Consider the following 13,343-nt stretch of genomic DNA (forward strand, 5'->3'; position numbering starts at 1 on the left):
AAAGGAACTATTCGTGGGAGGGGGCTAGTGCCCCCTCCTCAGCAGGAGCCCCTCCCAGCCAGCCTGCCCACGGGGGCTAATGGTTTGCTGCCCCGTGTGTGGCCTCTGCCCCATTAGGGATTTGGGTAGGTGACTTTTCAAATCCACACCAAAGCGATTCTGAGCCCTTTATTTTTCTGCGCCACCAGCTACCCCTGATCAGAAACCCAATTTGCACGATTTCATATGTGCATGACTTCTTGTTCCGCACCCTGCGTTGCTCCCCCCTCCACCCCCTATGTGATGCCGCAGAGGCCAGAACGCATACGCAGATGCCACTTCACCAAACATTTTGAAATCGACAGTTTCAAAGCAATCCTTTAATAGATTAAAACAACAGCAATGATGAAAATAAAAAACCGAGGCTCTGAGAAAGCAACCAGTTTCCCCAAGGGCTCGCTCGCAGCTCCTAAGCGGGTCGGCCGGGCAGTCTGTCTGTCTGTCTGCGGGAGCCAGCCTGTGCTCTCCACCTGCAACACGATGCTGCCCCCCCACGGCGGGTCAGAGCAGCTGTTGGGACCCTGAGGCTGACAGCGCCCTGGCAGATTGGGTTGTCAGGAGTGGGACAATTAGGCAGCAGTGACAAGGGGCTCTGTCCCTGGGTTCCTGGGTGTCTCTGCCCTCCCTGAATCTTTCTGCCCCTTAGAGGTGTCTCCCTGCCCGAGGGTGAGCTAGGGCAGCAGAGTCATTTCACAGACAAGGAACCCGGCTGGCCCCTCAGCCAGCCTGTTACGTGCGTGCGCGCGCGCGCACACACACACACACACACACACACACACACGGTGCCTGCACTGGGAACAAAGACAAGAAAACTCCTTTAGAAACTGCAGAACAGAGCCTCGTCTAGCGGGGGTCCCCTGATAAAGGCCCGTCCACTCGGAGTTCCTGGGAACGGAGCCCCCATGAATGGGCCTGGAGAGCCAGCGCCTGACTCCAGCGTGGGCTGCATTCATCAACAGGCAGGCAGGCCCCTGGACCCCGCTGCCGGCGAGGGGGCTTTCACCAGTCCCCAGAGCTTCCAAGTCATGGTCCAGCAGCCGGCCGAATCTGTGGCTGCGGCCCAGCCTCCAGAAAAGGGCCCTGCTTTTCCCATGACCGGGCCAGCCTCTCAACTCACCGTACCCCCCTCCTTCTACTCCCCCCGCTGGAAAGCTCCCCCCACCCTCTGCGCCAGCTTGTTGCCCCAGAGAGGACCCAGGCCAGCCTTTCTGGGCCTGGGAGCCGGGGCGGGCACTTGGCCACTCCAGGTGGCCTGGCCCTTGAGATGGGGAGTTGGCTGCAGGACAGCCCCCCACCTCCCCCCCCGCTGGCCCCGAGCACTCACCCCCATTCTCCGCTCCTCTCCCTCACTGCCTCATTGTCACAGTAGCGCTCCACCAGCCATCTCCGTGCCTCTGCCATTCAGCTCAGGGCAGGGTACATGGGAAAGTCTGCGCATCCTTGCTCTGACCCCAGCCTGCCTCCTCTGCAGCCAGCCCCGCTCGGGACTTAGCTCCGTAGGAGCTTCTCAAAGGCCTAGACGTGCGGGCTGCCAGCCCGGGCAGGGAGCCGTGCTGCAGCCTCCCGGCCAAGTACCGGCCTGCCTCTCTCTGCTCGGATGCCTCCTGTAACAGGGAGCTCCCTCTCTCCCGGAGCAGCCCGCTCGGGGCTCGCACACGGAGCTGCTTTGCCGAGCCCTCCCCTGCTTTCTGCATCTGCCTCCGCGGCTCCGCAGCAGCCCCCTCGCCCCCTCTGCCCTCAGCTCTTTGCAGGCAGCAAGCTCAATCTCAGTCCTCTCTTTTCCGTGCTGAATAGCAAGCCCCCCATCAACCGTGGGATCAGGTTTGGAGTCCCTGTCACCGTCCTGATCATGGCCGTCTACACCTGTCCCGGGCCGCCTCTGCGCCTGCACGTTTGGAGCTGGGATGGGGCCCTTTGCCCTGCTGTTCTGCAAAGAGCCCAGGGGAGGGCGCGGGTCTCCCCGCCCGGGTCTAGCTGCTCTGTCGCTATCTGTTAAGCGGCTCCTGAGCCCTCTCGGTTTTTTATGGCCCCTTTGCCAGTTGCCAGGGAGAACGCTCTCCATGCAAACCCCCCTGCCTTTTCCACAGGAGCCGCTGGTGGCTGGGCCGGCCCTGGGCAGCCCGCAGCAGCAGCGGCGGTGGCGGCAGCGGCAGCAGGCAGCCGTGGCGAGGCTGTGGGGCTCCTGAGTCAGACAGACCGGGCTTGGCTCCCTCTCCCTAGCTGTGAGACCATGGTAGTTCCCTCTACTTTTCAGAGCCTTGGTTTTTCCTCTGTGAAATGGAGATAAGAGGGGCTCCCTCACTGGCTTGAAGTGAGACTCAATGAGATGAGAGTAGCCCAGCACATATCAGACACTTCACATATGCTTGTGGAGTAGACAGCGGGACCCCGGGAGGGAGGCACGCGTGTAACAACTGTCGCAAGAAAGAAAACCGTCTGGGCTTTCGAGACCCTGCACCGAATACAAACGGGAACTTTGCCTGGCAGAGACCCTTCTGCCGGCTTAATCGCGCAAGTCAAGTCAGCCAGAGGCGGCCCCGGGCCTGTGAGCTCACAGTAGATGCAGCAGGAGGCAGAAATGACATGCAAGCCCACATCTGCATTTAATAGAACAAGAATTTGCGTTGTCTATGACAGCATGAGAGGACCCAGGGGTAAGGCAGAAGGGAACACTTTTCCCTGCTGCTTCCTAGAAGGGCCAGCTTAGACAGGGGGGCTTCTGGGAAAGAGAAGCCCCATGGGGTCCAGGCATCTCACAGACTGTGGGGTGCTCCATGCACTCATTCTCCAGACCACCACAGTGCACCTACCTTCCCAGGCCCAGACTCGAGTGGGAGGCTGGCCACGAAGCAGTGCCGGTCGGCTTCCTGTCCTCGAAGCTCAGTCTGGTTGGGGAAAGAGACAGGGAGTAAGTCACTGTAAATCAAGTGATCGAGGGGGGGTGATGGCAATGAGATTTGTGGAGCCCTGTCTGGGGCCAAGCCCTGAGCTGGGCTGTTTGCCTAGGATTCACTCTGGTAGCAACTCTGAGCACTAGCCTCATAATCCCCATTTGATTGATGGAGAAACTGAGGCAGGGAGATGTGAAGTTCAATACTTACCGTCTCTCAGCTGGTGTGAGGCCGGGCCAGGATGGAACCCCAGTCTGTCCGAGGCTCCCACCACACCCTGCTGCTGAAGACAGCTCAGCGAGGCAGTGTTGAGTGCTGGGGGGGCGTGGGTGGGCAGGGGATGGATTGATTAGTTATAAGCACCTCCCAGCGGTACTTGAGATCCCAGCTCCTCTGTGGCCCAATCCGTTTGAAGGGCAGATTCAAAATTAGGTGGTAGCACCTATGGGCAGAGGCTTATGAAAATGGCATTATTAACCTGATGCGTAGAGGGCCCTGCCCACCTCCAGGCAGATTGCAGATGGAGATGGAGGGGGCTGGGGCTTGTTTGTGTGGATGAAGAGTTAGAGAGGTTGGGGCACATCCGGGGGGCCCACTAGGGCTGCCTCCAAGGGGAGGACTGGCTTTGGAAGGGATGTGGGCTTGATGGCTGAGAGGGCCAAAAGGGGACAGTCTTAAGGGCAGCCCCCTCATCTCAGGAAAACGCCCCCCACTGGAGCCCATTCTTGGGGGGAGGGTCCCCACCCCCTTCTCTGACACAGACAAGGACTATGAGCCTCCCTGCACCTCAGTTTCCCCATCAGTGAGATGGAAATGGAAACCAAACGTCATTGCATAAGAAGCCCCTGGTCCCGCACCTTCCCTCCGGCCCCGACCACTGTCACAGTCACCGGACACCTGTCTGCGTGTCAGAGCAGTGTTCAACAGGAGAGTTCCAGTTCCGGGAGGGAGGGAGCCAGGAGGGAGAGCTGTGGACCGGAGAGGGAGCAGAGCAGAAGGATGCCCCTGATGCAGGGAGACGCTGAGCTAGGTCTGCATCCGGTAGGAGTTGGGCCACTTAAGATTTGTGCCAACTCACGGTGCGGTGGAATCAGACAGTGTGAGTGCTCCAGACACCAGTCAAGAGTCTGTGGCGCCCCCGAGTGCCACAAGGGGGCTGCCTGGGCCACATTTTTGAGCCCGGAAAGTGAGGAGGGGGAGACAGTCAGGAGGGCCCGGCGCTTTTGGTTTTTTGGTGGCGCTTTTTTTCGCCCCTGGCTGGGGGCGCCGGGCCGGGGCTGCCTGCTGTGCCCCTCCCGCACAGAGGCCTGCACTGCAATGCAGCAGGCTGCCCCCAGGGTCTGGGAAGGGTCCCGGGAGCTATCCGGTGGCTGGCTTTCCAAAGTGGGAAAGGAAAGATGAGGGAGGGAGTGCTTCCAGGCGGGCATAGGGTGGCGAGGCACCCAGGAAGCCTACTGCGCGGAGAGTCTGCAGCTGCAGAAGGGCCAGAAAGGGGGAGAAGTGGAGGGGCGTGGGGCGGGGGTCTGGGGGCCTGGGGAGGTTGGCATGGACCTGGAGTTCTGTGAGTCAGTTTTCAGTGATGTGACTGACAGGAAAGAGGGAGGCTGAGAGACACGGGGCGGGGGGAGAGGGGCTGAGGGCAGCTTGGCACACAGTTGTAGGGCAGAAGCACCAGTCCTGTCCTCTCAAAAAAGCAAAAAAAAAAAAAAAAAGAAGCATTTGATAGCTGAATCCTTCTCAGCCTGGCTGAGCTTGTCCTAGGTAAGGAGACATCAGGTGGCTGCTCTGCCTTGGAGAAGGGAGATGCCCTCAGGCCCGTTGGGAGCCAGTGAAGGGGTTGCATAGAAGCAGGAGAGCCCGAGGGAGGGGGCAGGAGGGTCTTGGGGAGTCAGGAGGGCCTGGGGACTGCTAATGGTGTGTTGCTGTGCAGCACAGGCCCCCTTGCACTTCCTACTTAATCACAACTCGGAATGGCTGGCCCCGTTGCCCGGCGTCTTTCTAGTCCCCTCTACTCTGAGGCCTTTGTTCCCTGTGGACCAGCTCCCCAGTCCCCCTAAGATTTAGCTTAGACCCTGGGCCTTTTGCTCTGTTACATGGCTTCCCCTCTCCCACCCCCTCATCTCCTGCACTGTATTTTTACTTGATTTTAACATTTTAATTACGAGAAATTTCAACCAACACAGAAGTAGAGAATATAGTACATATTTTCATCACATTTGACACAATTTTCGTATTGCCGTCGCCCAGATATGGTCACTATTGACCCTCAGCCCCTCTTGTTCCATCTAAACCTCGGACCGTCCTTCCACCCCCCCTACACCCTCAGACCCTCAGATTTCGAACCCCATGTAGTTTCCTCCGAGCCTTTTTCGGTGTGTGTCTCTAAAAGGAAGGACTCTCTTCTGTTTTAAAAGTATAACTACAATGCCATGATCACAGTTAAAAAATTAACAGCATCTCCTTAATGTCACGCAACATCTCTTTAGTGTTCAAATATCCCTGGTTGACTCAAATTTCTCTTACAGTTGGCTTGTTCAAATCAGTGTCCAGATTCTTTCCTATACTTTCAAGGGACACTTGGATTATAGAAGGTAAGGACAGCTACAAATTCAGAGGTTTGAATATCTACCCACCCCTTCAGTGAGTAACCGAACCTCGGCAAACCTCAGTTTTCTCACTGAACGTGGGGCAAATTCTGGGTCTTCGCTAGGATGATTTAGAGGATTAGAGATAATACACGTGAGTCTAATACATAACAAGGTACTCAGCAAACAGTAGCTGCTAGAATTATTCTTTTTCCCAGAAATCTCTAGAGGGGAGTTGGGTTGGGGTAAGCAAAACAGAGTTGGCTATCATCCACAAAACAAAAGGCTCCTGGCAGACCGGCCCCCTGAGTGATTAAGACAGTACGTGCACCACATCCCAACAAGGGCAGCCCGCAGTCCGGGGGCTGGGACCTCCCGGCTGGCTTGCAACTCTGCTGCCCAACAGCAGACAGCAGCCACAACCCCCGACCGACCTGGGACCCCACGAGTTGCCGATCCACTAGATGGCACTCTCTGCTATGAGTCCAAGAGGGACCTCCTCCCCAAATTGCTCCAGCCATCACCCAGCCCCGGGTGCCCCAGGGCCTTGCACACCACTAAACCACTGCAGAAAATTTCTAAAAAGCATCTCAATATGTCATGCAAGAAGCGATGGTTTTCACCCAGCCTGCAATCCAGCCCGACTGCAGAAGCAGGGGGAGTAAACGTTTAAGGATTATTTGCTCAGGCCAGGCACCGGTATGTCCACTCTCTCTTTAACTTCTCACCCCAGCCGCATCTGATTTGATTTCCCTTTATTTTACAGCTGATAGGACTTTGAGAAGTTAGTGGCTTGTCCCAGATCGTCTAGGAGACGGGACCCAGGATTCCAACCAGGTTTGTCTGACTTCTCGGCATCATGGAGAGGTGGAAGGATGGACGTTGGGTCTGATGGATGCGTGGATGCCTGCATCAAGACGCATCGGGAGAGGGAGAGGTGGCTGGCTGGGTGATGGATGCTGGTGAGCTGGATAAGTGAATTAAAGTGCAGAGAGTGCATGCATGGGTGAATGAGAGAGGATAGTCAGTTTCTCACCAAGATCAAAGGCTTACTTGAGCTGTGAAGAGAGGTTTCTTCTGGGTGGAGCTCGCGGGGCAGCTCCTGCCTTCTGTTCTGCCTGAGTGTACTGATTGGCTCCGCTGGCTCTGGGGCATCAAGTGGGATGCCCACTCACAGGGACCAGGTCCCGACTGTGCTGTTGGAGCTGCTCTGTAGCAGCTCGCAGTCCCAGCTGCTTTCACACTGCGCTGAGAAACAGCAGGCTGCCTCCTCACCACGGCTTCTCTTGGAGGACGAAGCCCTGAGCCCACCTGCATGCTTGTCCTTTTCTGGTCACTTGGCATCATTTTATTTATTTCATTTCCTCTAAATCATCACAACCACCCTCCATGGCAGCAGTTAGCATCCTCAATTAAGATAAGAGGAAACTGAGGTTTAGGAATGGTATGTGACTTGCCCTAAATCACGTAGGGAGCGAATATGGCACCGGGATTTGAACCCTAGTCTGCTTTTCTTCGAAACCCATACCCTCTCCCCAGTTCCTTTTCTGTAGGACTGTGCCTGAAAAATATCTGCACTTCTTGGGGTTCACTCATGTCAGAGTCACCCTCCTGGTGGTCAGGGAGCTGAACTTATCCCTGGGACTCTAAATTTACTTCTCAAGTAACATCTTCTCTCGTTTATCCTGTTTGTTACTATCACACACAGGACAGTCAGACACATCGCTGACATCTTGCAGTACAGTAAAGTTAAATTAAATTTATGGTAGCTCATATTATGAATGAATGCTGAGGGAAGCAGATGTAAAAATGACTCTAGAACCTGGAGGGGTGTAAGACGCGGAGAGAGGGAATCAGACCGAGGGCTGATGGGGAGATCAGCAAGCTTCCATGAAGACCTGGCTTAAATGCTGCAGACGGGTCTCGATACCTCGTTTATGCCCCAGCCCCATTAGACTCATCCCAAATGTTCAAGTTTCAGTCCCTGCTCTGCCATTTACTAGTTTCGTGAGTTCGGACACAGTATTTAACCTCTGTGCCTCAGTTTCCTCAGCTGTAAAATGAGGATGCCAATAGTACCTTATAATGAGTACTTGAAGATTCAAACATTTAAAGTGCTTAAAACAATGTTTCCTAGATGATGAGCACTCCATAAATATTTTCTTACAATTAAAAATATAATTGTTAGAACTATTCTCATTGAGATGGCATTTAATATTGCTGACTGCTAAGAATTGTTACCCACATTTTACAGAGAGCCGAACAGGTGCTCAGAGAGGTGTGTGAGTTTGCCTTTGGAGAGGGAGTCCATGAACTAGAAACACCAATACAAATTTAAGATCAGAAGATTTTAGTTCTAGTTATGGAAACAAGAGTCACATGCACCAAATGGGCCTGATCCCTCTAACGAAAGACCAGGCCCTGGAATAGTGCAAGTGCCCTGGAGGAATTTTCTCCGTGTTGTGGAGAGTTACAGAGAAGCTGGATGGGAGCTCAGAAGAAGCTGAGTAGGTGAAGGGCAAGACGAGCAGGTGGAATTCTCTGGGTTCAACTTTGTGGCTTCTAGAAGCAGCGGGTGTTTCCGGAGTTCTCATATGTGCTCTCACCCAACTTCTTTCCCTACCTGTTTTTTTTTGGCGGGGGCGGGGGGAGGAAATAGCCACTTTAGAAATGTTTCTTTGTTTGCTCTTTTGAGGGTGGCCTGTTGGAACAAAGAATTGTTCCAGTTGAGTCTCACACCATGTGGGGCACGAGGACTGGGTGACCTCCCATTTGGAGGCAGAACATTTGCAATTTAAGCCTCGGTGGTGTGTGGCTGCGTGTGGAGGTGGTCCTGGGTGGTGAGCGCATTTGGATGTCCTAACGGCTGAGTGGCAGGAGATGCGTTGAGCATTTCACTGACTTGCTGGGCTGTGTTGGGTGGATGCTATGACTCCAGCATGACCTGAGCCCAGAAGCTGTGCAAGTCCTGTGGGACCTTGTTGCCACCGCATCTCCTCCTCCTCCATCCTGGGGATCCCCTGTGCTCCTGGGGCTGCCGGTGTGGGAGGTCAGATAAGCCCTCCGACGCACCCACACATGCGTGCACACACTCACATTGTAGGTGACAGTGGGGTATCAGAGAGCAAGAACTGCTACAAAAATGAGGCCATGGGGGTAAGTGGGTCAGATAGACCTGGAGCCACTTTCCATGTTTGCCTCCCAGCTCAGCATCTTCCTAAGCTGTGTGACCACTTGTAAGTCACTTAACTTCTCTGAGGCTCAGTTTCCTCATGTGTAAAATGGGGCTAATAATGTCTTGACTCAAATAGCACCTTCTCAGTGAGGCTTTCTCCTTCTCGTTGTTTCTTATCATCTCCTTTCCTGCTTTATTTTTCTCCATAGTTCTTATCACCATCTCACATCCCACACAGAGTACTTATTTATTTTGAATATTGTGTGTTCCTGTCTCCACCCACAAAAATGTGAGCTCTCAGATTCTGTCTGGCTTGTTCGTTGCTGTATCCCCGGCCCCTAGACCAGTGCCTCGCACAAGATGCATGCTCAGAACTTTTTGGGGGAAAAAAGAAAAGAGATTTTGTTGAATTTTACCCATCCCAGAGGACCGTGAGTGCATGCAGAGCAGGCAGCATGGTGCCTGGTGCAGCGTATGTATTCAATAAATATTGGCTAATTATGATTATTATGTCTAATTCACAGGACGGTTGTGAGGATCAAATGAGATAACGTATGCTAAGGCACGCTGAGAACACTCCGTGCTCGGTACAAGAGGTACCACATTAATGATCCTCTGCTGCGTACAGGGAGCTTGCACTTAAACCCCATGCTTTTTGTTTTCACACCACCTGGGAGGGAGGGGAGACTGGGGGATTACTGCCACCTGAGGCCCGCAGAGGGGACGGGCCTGCCCAAGGCCCCGCCCGTGTGATGAGGGCAAAGGCAGGAGCCGTTATACACACGTATACATAATATATGGATGTCTTTAAATTTCATTTATTGTTTATTTTTCCTGTCTCAGTTTCACTGAGGCCAGTGTACTGGGCACCGACCAGGCCAGGCTGGGGGGATAGGAGGGAAGCTGGCTGTGTCTGTCAGTAGGGGGCAGAGTAGAGGCCTTTTTGGTTTCTGGGAGACAATTCAAACATCAAGAATCTCGTGGCATAGACTCCCCCGAGGGCAGCCCCATTTCAGGAAATGAATCCCTTAGTTGGATTTGTGTTTTCCAGGGCACTTGTTTAACCTCTTATGCCGTGTCCAAAAAAAGAGCAGATCCCAAAAATTTCCTGCCCGAGGCCCATCCTTCTCGAAACCCTCCGCCTGGCCTGAGCGTTGAGATAATTCGTTTCTTGGACTGGGGGGCTGTGTGGCCGGCGCGGTGGGGGCGCGGGGCGGGGAAGGGCAGGGGGGAGCTGCTGGGGGACTGGCCGGAGTTTGGTTCACGCTCACCTCGGACTCGCAAGGGTGTCTCTGTCCGCAGTCTACAAATCGTGCAAGTCGGGGCACAAGATAGAGAGGCCAGGTCACGTCTCTGCAGTTACACAGCTCATGAGTGCCTGCTGGGGTGGAACCTGGTCTGTCTGTCTGTCTAGCACCACAGCTCGGGCGCTGCCGCAGAGGGAACAAAGATTTGGGTGAGGGGCTCAGAGACGGGGTGGGGAGGGGTGTACCTGGCTGACTCGGGCGTGAAAAGAATAGCTAGTTCTGCTTAGGGACTAGTGCTGTGACTATCTTACAGATGGGGAAACAGGCACAGAGAGGTTAGTTAACTTTCCTGATATCACCCAGCTAGTCAGGAGTGGAAGCTGGATTGGGAGGCAGGCAGTGTGGTGCGAGCATATGTGCTCTAACCGTTGGGAACACTACCTCATGACTGTGAGCACAGGTGGAGATGGCACACAGAGTCCAAGAATCTGGGTTCGAGTTCTTTTACAGCTGCCTGGTGGGCGTGCTCTCAAGTCAATCATGCGTATTTCATTCTTCCTCTTAACAGAGGCTCAGCAAGCCACTGGCTCATGGAAAATATTTTTAAAGAGTACATATATGTGATAAAATTTTACATCTATAAAAGGAGAAGGGGCGGGTGCACAGGAGATTTGAGAGTGATTATTTCAGGGAGAGGGCAGCAAGGGGATGAGAGGGGGAGAAACAGAGGTGGGGGTCACGTGTGGTTATGGTTCTGCTTTTAACCGTCAATAAAATGAGAGGCGTGCTGGGAACAACGATGAGGGCGGGTCACAAACCAAGAATTGTGAGGACTTCCTCACAACCAAGGGACGTACAAAAAGAGATTAGAGCGGTTTGTGGTTGTTAATTTTATTATTAAATATAATAAGAGAATAAAGAAATAATGTAATGAAGTGCTTGAATAGAGCAATTGTGAGAATGTGTTCTGGATAAAAGATTATGATTTGTCCAGGTCTGGTAACCTGACATTAACAAACTAAAAAGGTCTGGGCTATTTTCTTCCTCTCCCTGGGGCTTTGTGTTCCATAGAATGGGCACATGGGGTGTCTCCACTGGAGGAGATCTTGGTTGGGGGGAGGAAATTGTGGACAAGTATAAGCGGGGCTTTTGTGGGTGTTCACTGAATAGTTAAAAATAAATGAATATGTCAATAAAGAGGGCCAACAATGAGAATGTGTTCTTAGACAAGGATTATGAGTAATCTAGTTTTATCCCCCCAAAACCCAGCAAGTTCTGTGGGTGGGAAGCATATCAATAGGTGTATAGAACAGTCATTGGTCTTGGGCTGAATGGTGGCTTCATGTGTATTTGCTGTGTGGTTAAAAATGAATTAGGTGAGTAAATAAAATAAACAACAGCGGCTAGGAATGAACCACCAAAGGTAATGTTCTATGAATTATGGATTAAGATTAATCCCCTTATGTACAATTATGGGCTACTTAAAACAGCAAAACAAAACAAAGCTCTGACCTCTGTGGATAAGAAGCGTTGATATGTACACAAGTACTAATCGATGTTTTTGTTCTGGGTTCGTGCTGAGCTCGTGTGTGTTTGTTGTAATTAAACAAAATAAGTAAAAACAATAAAAAGGAAAAGAAGGAAACAATGATAAAATTTTATCTGGGATCAAAAGTTGTTATTCCTCCAACTGTCCATATCTGAGTCCATTAGGAAGATGATCTGGGCAGATTCCTTTGTGGGTAAGAAGCATAGAGACAGATGCTTGTGATAGTCGTTATTCTTGGTTTTGATTAAGGTGGTGAATTTATGCATGTTTATTGTCATAATAAAATTATTAAATGAAAAAATATGTACATAAATGTAAAAAAAAAAGAAAAAATATGTACAATGAGAGCTATGCTTGGGCCAACAGTGAGACTGTGTCATGAACCAAATTGTGATTAATCTTGTGCTACTCACCCAATGGCCATTAAAATATTCCCAGGTTGTTTCATCCTTTTTAATATCTGCCTTGTGTTCCACAGAATGAAGGCTTTAAAGTGGGTCTAATGATACTTTGTTGATGAAGATCTTGGCTGTGATCTCTGTGGGAAGTGAGCCATGGACCAACCAATGTGAGTGATGGTTAGTGCTGTTGTTTTAAGGTGGTTGGTTGATGGGTGTGTATGCAGTATTAAACATGAATGGGCACAAATAAAACCAAAGATGGCAAAGCGTAGACCAATGATGAGACTGTCGTGAACCAAGGGTGATGAATCTCGTTGGGCATAACTTTCATCAAATTAAAAAATGAGCAAATAAAAAGAAACAATTACATTCAGGTATAAGTATATTAATTGTATATATATGTATAATGTAATTATACATATATATAACATATACATCTGTTTATATAAATATAATTGTTACTTTTTCTTATTCTTGGGTTGAGTGGTGGGTTCATGTATGTTTATTGATTTATTAAAAATAAATGGATGCAGGGGCTGGCCAGGTGGCATAGTGGTTAAGTTCGCACACTCCACTTCGGCGACCCGGGGTTCGCAGGTTTGGATCCTGGGCGTGGACCTACGCACCGCTCATCAAGCCATGCTGTGGTGGCGTCCCATATACAAAGTAGAGGAAGATGGGCACAGATGTTAGCTCAGGGCTAATCTTCCTCAGCAAAAAGAGGAAGATTGGCAACAGATGTTAGCTCAGGACCAATCTTCCTCATACACACAAATAAATAAATAAATAAAATAAATGGATGCATTCATAAATAAAATCAAAGAGGCTCAAGCATGGATTAAGGAAGACAATGACCCAAAATATATGAATACACAATTCTTCAAATTTGAGGGACATTAAAACAAAAATATCTATGCTATTTTATTTATTTTAATAGCATTCTACTATTAATTTATACACTATGGTTTATACGAACACTTCCTTATTGATGAATTTTAGGCTGTTAACTCAGGGAGAAAGGTACACATAGAGATGTGAGGTACTGGTAGTTTTCTGTTTGTTGGATAAGATTCGTGGGTATTCTTTTATGATTTTTTTAAAGGGATAAATAGAATTTAAAAAGGCCAAGCTTACCCCAATGAGGATAATGTTTCATAAACTAAGGTTGATTAATTCAGTTCTACACCAGAGCCATTAAAAATGATGTTCAGTTTTTAAACAGTTGCTTTAGTTTAAATAGTTTATTTAATCATGCAATATTTATGAGAATTTTAACTCTTATTTGGGTGTATAAAGTAGGTAAAGAAAATGTAAGTAATGGTCGATGTACTTAAATCTTCAGCTGGAAAGTTGTTCAAGGGTGTTCATAAGCAAGTCAGTGAGTGAGTGAGCACATTAACGAATAAAACAAGAGAGGGCAAACACGGGCCATTGATGATAATATCTCATTATCCCA

This window comes from Diceros bicornis, chromosome 24, assembly GCF_020826845.1.
Source record: "Diceros bicornis minor isolate mBicDic1 chromosome 24, mDicBic1.mat.cur, whole genome shotgun sequence".
Lineage (NCBI taxonomy): Eukaryota > Metazoa > Chordata > Mammalia > Perissodactyla > Rhinocerotidae > Diceros > Diceros bicornis.